Source organism: Lactuca saligna, chromosome 5 (genome assembly GCF_052625555.1).
Source record: "Lactuca saligna cultivar CGN05327 chromosome 5, ASM5262555v1, whole genome shotgun sequence".
Lineage (NCBI taxonomy): Eukaryota > Viridiplantae > Streptophyta > Magnoliopsida > Asterales > Asteraceae > Lactuca > Lactuca saligna.
In genome coordinates, this window is record NC_136421.1 from 294144725 (window position 1) to 294154278 (window position 9554).

General features: G+C 30.8%; 1 long non-coding RNA gene across 1 annotated transcript; it reads left to right on the forward strand.

Annotated features, from left to right (window-relative positions):
• Positions 1-5017: 5017 nt before the first annotated feature.
• LOC144998460 (uncharacterized) lies at positions 5018-5963 on the forward strand. Its single transcript, XR_013660332.1, has 3 exons — positions 5018-5092; positions 5333-5436; positions 5790-5963. It is a non-coding gene; the product is annotated as an uncharacterized LOC144998460 (long non-coding RNA).
• Positions 5964-9554: the final 3591 nt, after the last annotated feature.

Below are 9554 nucleotides of genomic sequence, written 5' to 3' on the forward strand. Positions count from 1 at the left end.
CGCAAGGGCGTAAGATGGATGAACCATCAAGTTGTTTTGTTTACAAGTCTGTATATGTATATATTTGTTGAATGACTTGTAATGTTATCGTTTATGCTTATTGGTCTATATCGGAACATGACACCCCGAGTTTTGATTATATAATGAAAAATACATTTCTTTTATGAAATGCTTTGGTAAACATTGTTTTATCATGTTTTGTTTTTGGGAACAAATTCCGCAACTCTTTCAAATCAAAAGGATTTACTCTGAAATTATTTTAAAAGCATAAATGAAAATCGGTCTTTTCTGGCCGAGATTTTGGGGATGTCACAACCAGCCCATACTACCTTCCAAGCATATCTATACCCGTCCCAAGAACTATCTCAAAGTCTCCAAGTCACTACTTAGTACTGTAATCAAATGTTCTATTTATATATACAGGTGCCCATACGAGCACAAACCACTAATCTTCTTAGTTTTGTTCTAGGATTTTTCTCACGTATATGCCCACACTAGCATATTCTAACACTTTTCCTTAGTCACTAGGAATCCCACCTCATCTTGCCATCCTGCTGGGGAAGAAACTTCAATCAATATCAATTAACAACCTTACGAATACTAACTACATGCTACTAGAATTAAGCAGTCATCGAACTGAAAGATCATGCACTACAAGAGTTGTACTCAAACAAGAGTTGGGCAATAAGGCTAAACCAAGCAATCCAAGACTATTTAATTCTAGAGGCATGTAATCCTAGTGCATTTGCTTAACATTTAATTAATATTGATATAAATTTCAAGAAACACCAAACAATCAACAGTAAACTTATCAATTTTAACACACAATCCCTGAAAGATCATTAATTTATCAACTAGCATGTATAATCTTGGCAAACATACTACAAAATGTCTAAGTAGAATTAAATTAGTTTAACATATAAGCATGTACTCATTTTCATATAATCATCAATTAAGACATAAGATTCTGTTTCATTTCTGTTTCATAGCCTAAATCATCATTTACCATATCACATATATGTATTGACTAACCGTTAAGCTCGGATGATTGGATGATCTGCATTCTCTTCTTCGAGGTATCTAGCATATTTCACACTTATATTTTCAAAACTTGTCCCATTACTTAGTTTAGTTTATAAAAAAAAATCTTTTTGAAAATCCACAGTGGTTTGATTCTAATCAAACTAAGGAGTATGTTTAATTCTCTCAAACGATTGCTCTAATACCAACTTGTAACATCCCAAAAATTCAAGCATAAATTTTTTAAAATGAGAGTGTAGTTTTTACCAAAAGGTTTTATTTCATAATCAATACTAAATCATAAAATCATCCTTTCTAGTCATCTCAACATAATCATGGGTAAAATGTGGAAGTTAAGTCTTGTTTTGAAAACCATAACGTAACATAGAATTGAGAAACTAGATGTCATACCCCTCCAAGAATGTTCATATATCCTAGTCAAGCCAGCTCCTTGCCCGTTGAACTTGAAGGACCTGTAACTAAATATAAAAAGTACTAACTGTAAGCCTAAGTCTTAGTGAGTAATCATAACACTCACCCATTATACAGATCATATGTGTGATACACATAATAACACATAAACTTAAAGTAATAAATCACATATTACTTACATTCTACCACATAACATATGAAAGCATGCTAGCATACACAACCCCAATAAGCTAGATTTCGTCCAACAGGTTTGTCTCTAGTGACCTAATATTGATCACTTCCCTCTGAGAGGTCTATCATGGTCATGCATCCTTGAAATCCAACTAGATTCCCTCATATGGTTGATCTTCAGTCGACATACATATACACAAAGTCCATATAATAAGTAAGTTCATGAGAATTCGCCTAAATATCTTGTAAGGCATTTGCACACACAGAGCTAAGTGGCATAGAAGCTCCTTCGAGCTACTACACAATATGTACATATATATTCTTGATTTAGAAATTTAGGTACAACACTTAACTTTCCTTTCTAACAGAGCCTTAGTTACTTACACACCCTCTATTGCTAAAAAGTTTGATTCCCTTCTAAACATAATCTAAGACTTAAATCCATCACATTTGACAAAAAAAAAATCAAACTAGTCAAAAGTCAACTCTCACCGTGCTATGACCCAGATGTTGGTCGCATCATATACATGCCATCAAAAAACATTTGCATGTACTCTAGGCCACCACATCGTGGCTATCCCTTAGTCCCACTTCGGTCCCTTTGGAAGAAGCTTAATTCATTAAGAACTTAATACTTAAAAATCAAGGCTAATAAATCCATATATTATTCTTCTTAGTGATTTAATGATAAAGTTTCCAATTTTATCCATTCAAATGCATAATTCTTTCAAAATCATTAACCCTAACTTGATTTATCCTAAAAGGCTCCAAACTCAATGCACAGTTGATAAAAAACACAACCAAATATATTTTTCTGAAACTAAAGGGCCTGGGAATTTCTTATAGCTCAGCTGAAGTTCTGGAGGTTGCACAACTCCAAAAACATAGTGTCAAAATGGGTTAAAAGTTATGAAACCTTAGATATAAATATTCAAATGAACCAAAAAAGAGATTGTGAAGACTTACAATGGTCTAGAGAATGTTATAAGGGCTGAGACTAGCTAGCTTTTTGCTTCCTTACTTCTAATGCACACTTTTTTCCTTGAATGGTGTATAATCCAAGTGAGAATGAGCTAAAAATCTAAAAAGGAGGCTATGGTTTTCATAGGATCTCTGAGGATGATGGAGGATGAGGGTTGAGGAAACCCTAGCCGTCACATCCTTTAAATAAGGCTCGTGGCCCCAAACTTAGTGTTTTGAGCTGAGATGGTTGTCACGATATAGGCAGAAAACAATTGTGTCGTGGGTACCAAACAATTACGACCCTCATATAATCGATATGGCCATGCCATGACAGCCAACGACCACGTCGCGTCGCGATCCCATGAACCAGCAATTGGATGTTACAATTTTGGTTAAAGATAATGAAAATTTCAATTCAAAAACTGTGTTTATATACAAAACTCTACTTGCTCGCTAAAAGTAAGTGTGTGTGTGTGTGTGTGTGTATATATATATATCATCTACCAATGAAAGTACTCTGTAATATGTACATCATCTTTAAAACATGTGTATCTTCTTGTTTGACAATGTCAATGTCATTTCTAGGAACAACATTGTCACATGTAGCAACTTCATATTCATCAATTTACTTATAAGTTTCTTGATTGTTACTACCTTTTCTGTTATATCGGTTCTTAGAAGAGCCTTTTCCTTAAATCGCTTTGTTGCATAGTAGTGAATAATCGAAGTCTCTTCCACCAAAGCATTATCTACAAGAGACAAATATACAACTGAAACTTGTTGAATAACCTTTTTTTTATGTTTCACATCATTTTCGTAGAATATCTTTGTAACATACTTCTTTTAGAATGTTGGAAAAACAAATTGATATTACGCATGTCTTCCAAACTTGTCTTCGGTTTGACCAAATTTAATAAATCATTGTAATTTATATCATATGGAATTTATATACCATGGTTTTTAACAAAAGAGTTAAACCTAACTAAATACATTCACCATTGTTCGACTACCTTGACCATTAACACAAATTGCAACAAAATACTCATCTTGAAAATTTTGAAGTCATTATGTTTTTAAGAAAAATAATACTAGAGAGAGAAAGTCGTATTGATTTTTTTTTATCAAAATCGGTCTTATAAAGTGATAATTAAGTTTATCGTACAAATGTTAGATTTTCGCAATATGTATTTTAGATTTTTCTAGTACGGATGTTTGATTTTACAATATGAATTACTAGATACTATGAGCTTTTGTTAGAAAATAATTGTTTTTTAGGTTTTTACAAATCACATATGAAAAACTCTATTCTTTCGAACTTGAAGGAACACATCAAGTGGTTGATATTATCCCTCCGAGGCCAGAACTTTTTGTTTCAGAAGACGAATCTATCAAATTTGAGCAATCGTTGACAAGTAATCTTAACATGGGCGGATTTGATCAGCAAGATGCATAAATAGTACTTCAAGATCCATTGCATGTACAAAACCTTTTGTTTTTCTTAGCATCTGTTATAGTAGAGATTTTTACAAATGTTATTTACAAAAATCTCAAATATGTGAAAATGTTTTCGACTCATCCTATTAAATACTAAATCAATTTTAATAGGCCACATATGATGATGGTAAATTTTTTTTACAATAACCACCAACAAAATTCATGACTATTTTGTAAAACTGATCATTTTTATTAAAATTTGAAAAATAATAAATGATATTGGTCTCATTTATCTTTTTCTTTATAGAAAAACAAAATTTCTTTCTATGTAAATAACTTTTTATTAAATTTTGAAAAAAAAAGGATAAATAAGATTAATGATTTGTCTTCTTCTATGATGTTCATATTCCCTTTCATTAGTTTACTAACGTGTTTGGTTTAAGTTCTAAAATGACTTTTGACTTTTTCTTTTAGAAAAAGTCAAAAAGATGTTTGGAAAGATAAGAAGGACTTTTGAAAATGATTTTTCCAATAGAGTAAATTTTGTCTTTTTGAAAAGTCACAAAATCATGATTTTTCCAATTTTTCAACAGTGTTAAACATTAAAATTACTTTTATATCTCCATCCACCCCTAATAAATATGTAACCATATCATTTTTAATCATTTTGTATGTAAAAATTAAACCAAACACTTTAATTTTTGATTTTTTCTCTTCAAAAGTTAATCCAAACACATTTTAAAAAACAACTTTTGTAAAAAGTCCTTCTACAAAAAATCCTTTTACAAAAAGGACTTTTGCGCTAAGCCAAACACCCTTGTACATGGATTTATTTGGTTTAAAAAAATGGAGTTTCTATTCTTGTATATGAATGAATACCACCTTTTGGAGGCGTTACAAGTTGGGGGTCTGCCTATCGCATGAAAATGAGATGGGAATGTCCAGTCAAATAAATACCTGCAACTCATTTTTTATTTCTTTCATTCATCCTTTTCACTTTTCAGTGTTTTCTTCCTCCTAATATCCCGATTCCTCTCAAGGTCAAGGGTTCTTGCAAAATCTGCAATTTGATGTGAGTATCCTTCTGTAATCTTTCAACCTTTCATCCCTAGCTCTTACTGTTATATTGTCTAAGTTCACTATCAAATGGAGCTCGATCCGACTCTAGCTAGCTTCCCATTTCAAAGGGAAAAATCGCGACATGTTTAGTTTGGTTTCTACTCACTATAAACTCCAAATGATCTTTGATTATTTGTTCCTAAAACACTTGAAAAATAAAAAATAAACAAGGATTGTTTGTATTTTGTTTCAGGGAGATAGAGAAGATGGAAAACACCACCGATGATGAGAAGACGACATCCCTAAAAGCGAGCATTCTCTCCAAATATGACGAAGTCTTTCACGCTCATACTTCAGGTTTCCTTCTTCACTCATTACACTTATTTTGTTTTTTAATTTTTGTTCATTAGAAGAAAAACAAATTGAAGATCTGATCATCTAATAAATGCCCACTTATTTTGTTGTTAACAATAGTTGATAGATATGTATAGATGTTTGCAACAGTTGGAAATGTTTATTGACATTAATCCTTTTCGTTGTTACAATAATTATGTGTTGGCTTTTTTTATATAATATGGTAAATATTGAACTCGTTATATAAAAAATAAAATAGCGTAAGTTTTACATGTACGTTTGAAATCGGAAAGGTGTTTGAAACTTTGAATCTTCCATTAACAATTTCTTTTTTATTGTTAATTAATCTTGGTTAGATATAAAAAAGGTGAATGAGAAGATAACTATTGACTGTGAGAAGTTTCTTCAATACTATGAAGATAGTTGTTCGCAAATGGAAGCCTCAAGCAAATCTCTGCAACAACAAGAATACGAAATAACAAAAAAATAACTTAAGATTCAAAAGGCAAAATCAAAGCAAGAACTCAAGAAGAGAGTGGTATACACATAATATGAATCTTGTTAAGTAATTTCTTGTGTTAATTTACTTTATCGATCATGTATTAACGTTTTCTTGATTACTCATGTAAATTAGCGAGAAAGATTGTCATCCTGCAAACAATTGTTGAACGAAAGCTGCACTTCTAAGAGACTATCGGAGGGTGTAACGGTAATTTATACCAAAAACCCAGGATCATGTTTAATTTGTAAGAATTTTAGAAATGGAGCTAATATGATGCATATCCAAAATTTTCAAGATGAACTCATGATCCTTCAAAAGAGAAGAGCTGAACTGGAATCCCAACTGAAAACTGAAAATTATGAGAGTCTAGAAAGTGAGATTACAAAACTTGAAACTGCATTACAGGCTATACAAGATGATGATTGTATAGACCTTCAAGAACGGATGAAGATTTTACAAACCAAATTGATACAGAAGAATGAACAAATTGAAGAAAAGAATCACCAGGACACCATTTTTCGTTCAGCTATAGAGACAAAAAAACAAGGAATTGCAAGAAGCTCGTTGGGAACTTATTGATGTACTTAAGTCGTAAGGAGCTATAGAGATAAAAAAAAAAAAAAAAAAAAAAAAAATTATCTTTTCTCTGTTGTCCTCTAGGAATAAAATACAATGGAATTCTAAAACATGTGTTTCCAATAAATCCATTTTTTTTCTTTCAATTTCAATCCCTCTATTACTATGTTTACTAGTATAGCTTCAACCCAACAATTTCATAAAAGATTAAATAAAACACACAAAACAAATATTTATGAGGTATGCCAATCTATTGTTGATTGGGTCAATGGACCACAAATTGGAAGTGTAACATATGGCATAATCGTTCGTTGGTGAGTTCATATTAATTTTTTTTAATATAATTAAACACTACTACAAAAGTAAAATTTAATCTAAATCAGTTGAAATAAACCGACCATATTTAACTAGAATCAACCATACATGATCACTACTACAAAAGTTTGACCAATTTCAACCAAACCAAATGTTTATACAAAAAAAAAAAAAAAAAAAAAAAAAAAAAAACACAACATTATTGATCTCAACATTAGCATTGTTTAGAGATGGATAGATCCTTATATAAAAAATGGTTAAACAATTAGATTAGTGAATGATTTAAACCTGAAGTATGGGCATGAAAGACCTCATCATATATCGAGAGAATTCTTGATTTTAGGGATGTGGTGTTTTCAGCGGAGGTGCTATCCATATGCTCCATCTCCCTAATTAACACGAGCAACCAAAAATCTTGGTTATTTATTCTTTAAATTTCAAGTGTTTAAAGGACAAAAATAGAGATCATTTGGAGTTTGTAGTGAGTAGAAACCAAATGTCACCAGAAAATTGCAAGAACCATTTACAGTTGAAAAATCTGAAACCTGAGAAAGATGAAGAAATAAATTAAAAGAGGGGTAATAATGAGCATTTGACAGGAATTCATACGACGCCATGAAATTGAATTATTGAAAGGTGGGGATTCGTATACAAGAATGGAAACTTCACTTTTTCCGTACATAAACTCATGGCAAATGAATCGATCTAAATTAGTGAAACCGAATATATCATGTAAGTTTATTACAGTAATCATTAAATATTAATAAAACGAAATGTCAAATCATAATCATGACTATTTCATTTATTATTTTCCCTATTTTAAACAAAATTAAAAAGTTTATGAAAATAGCTATCAATTTGTATGGTTCAAAAATCAACAACCGGCGAAAAAAGCCCAACCAAAAACACCAAACGATTGTAAAAGCTCAAAAAAAATCACCAAAAGACGTCTTTTTTAAGAAGAAAAATAATCACAGGTTTGACTTGCAAATATCCGTGGAAAAAAAAAACATTTCTTTGAATTTTTTTGATAGAATCTTCAAGTATAATTGCCAATTCCAAAAGGAAAAAAACGATATATTTAAATTTTAACCTAAGAAAACGAAGAACTTCAAAGATCATTTTCATAGCAAACTAAGAACTTTAAATAGTGTAAAAATGAAAAAAGAAATGAAAGAAAAAGAAATTAGCCTTATATGGGGGACCACTTATAATCAATTTCACAATCGTAGTTAGTTATTTCTATGCCCATTTAGTGATTTTTCACTCTTAATTGTGAAATTCATGGTTATTTCTGGAAACCTATTAATTTTTGTTTAATTCTTCGAAAAATAGTAAGTGAAATTAGCAGTATCTTTCTTTTCTTTATCTATAATATATAGGCATTCACAAAAGTAGAAATATATAATGTCCCCAATCAAGAAATCATATTCAAAAGCACATGGAAAAAAATCAAAGAAAACGAATTAGTGCATGTTTTCTCTGGAGTGCCAAACAAACAGTGTTTAATGACCCGATCTTTCAACTCTTGATCGGTACGACTTTTTTGCCATCTTTAGTCAAAACAGTCATTTCAAATTGATTTTTTTTGTAAATATTAATAACATTAGATTGCTATAACATAATGCTATGCAATGCCTTTTAGGAAACTTGTGGTGAATGTTCTTATTGAATTCGCTAAGTTATTTGAGCGACGCTTTAGGATTCAAGTGTTTAGTTGCATGATGGATAAAGGGATGGTCCAAAATATTTAATTCCGACCATATTGCCTCTTACTCTCGATCAAGTTTTAACTAAACAAAACGTAATTGACTTTTAGTATTATATCAAACATATTGACTTTCAATTTCAAAGTTCAAAAGGTAAGTCAAAGAATGCATGGAAGATTCATAAGCATAGACTGCATTCTCAAAGAATGCATGGAAGATTCATATTTTAAACAAAATTAAAAAGTTTATGAAAATAGCTATCAATATGGTCAGTCTTTTATTTGGTAAGTCAAAATATATCTATAACTTTTGCTCACATTGGACACATTAATTTCATCATCACAAAGTATTTTCTTTTCAACGGCAGCCAGCCCACATCTCAGTGGTGTGTTTGTACATTGGATACAAGGTCATAGAATATTATTGATCAAAGATTAATTATATAATGCAAAATAAGTTGGTATTCTTTTGGTACTCAGATATTCCGTTTGTGACAGTATGCATGGTTTGTTTTGATAAAGCATATATAGCTTCTCAAAAACAAAAACAAAAAAAAAAAAAAAAAAAAAAAAAAAGGTTAAACTATTAATTAAGTCTAATGACGAATGAATCAAACCTGAAGTAGTCTTGAAGAAACTTCTCACAATCCTCAGTTATATTCTCAATCACCGTTTTCATATCTAAACAAAATTTAAGAAAAACATAACAACACTTTTTAGATAGGCATTTTATGAGAGTGGGGAATTTTGAAAATTCAAAGACATTATATTAGGTATGAACATGAAGAATCTCATCATATTTTGAGTGTATACTTTTTAGGGATTTGATATTTTCATTGTAGGTGCTCTCCATCAAATCCACCCTAACATGCACAAGCACAAACAACAATTCCGGGTTATTTTTTGTTCTTATTCAAAACGCTGAAAGTCAAAAATAAAGATCATTTGGAGTGAACTTTACCCCTTTTGAAATGGGAAAAGAAGGAACTTTCGCCCTACGATAGTTAAAAATAATAATAA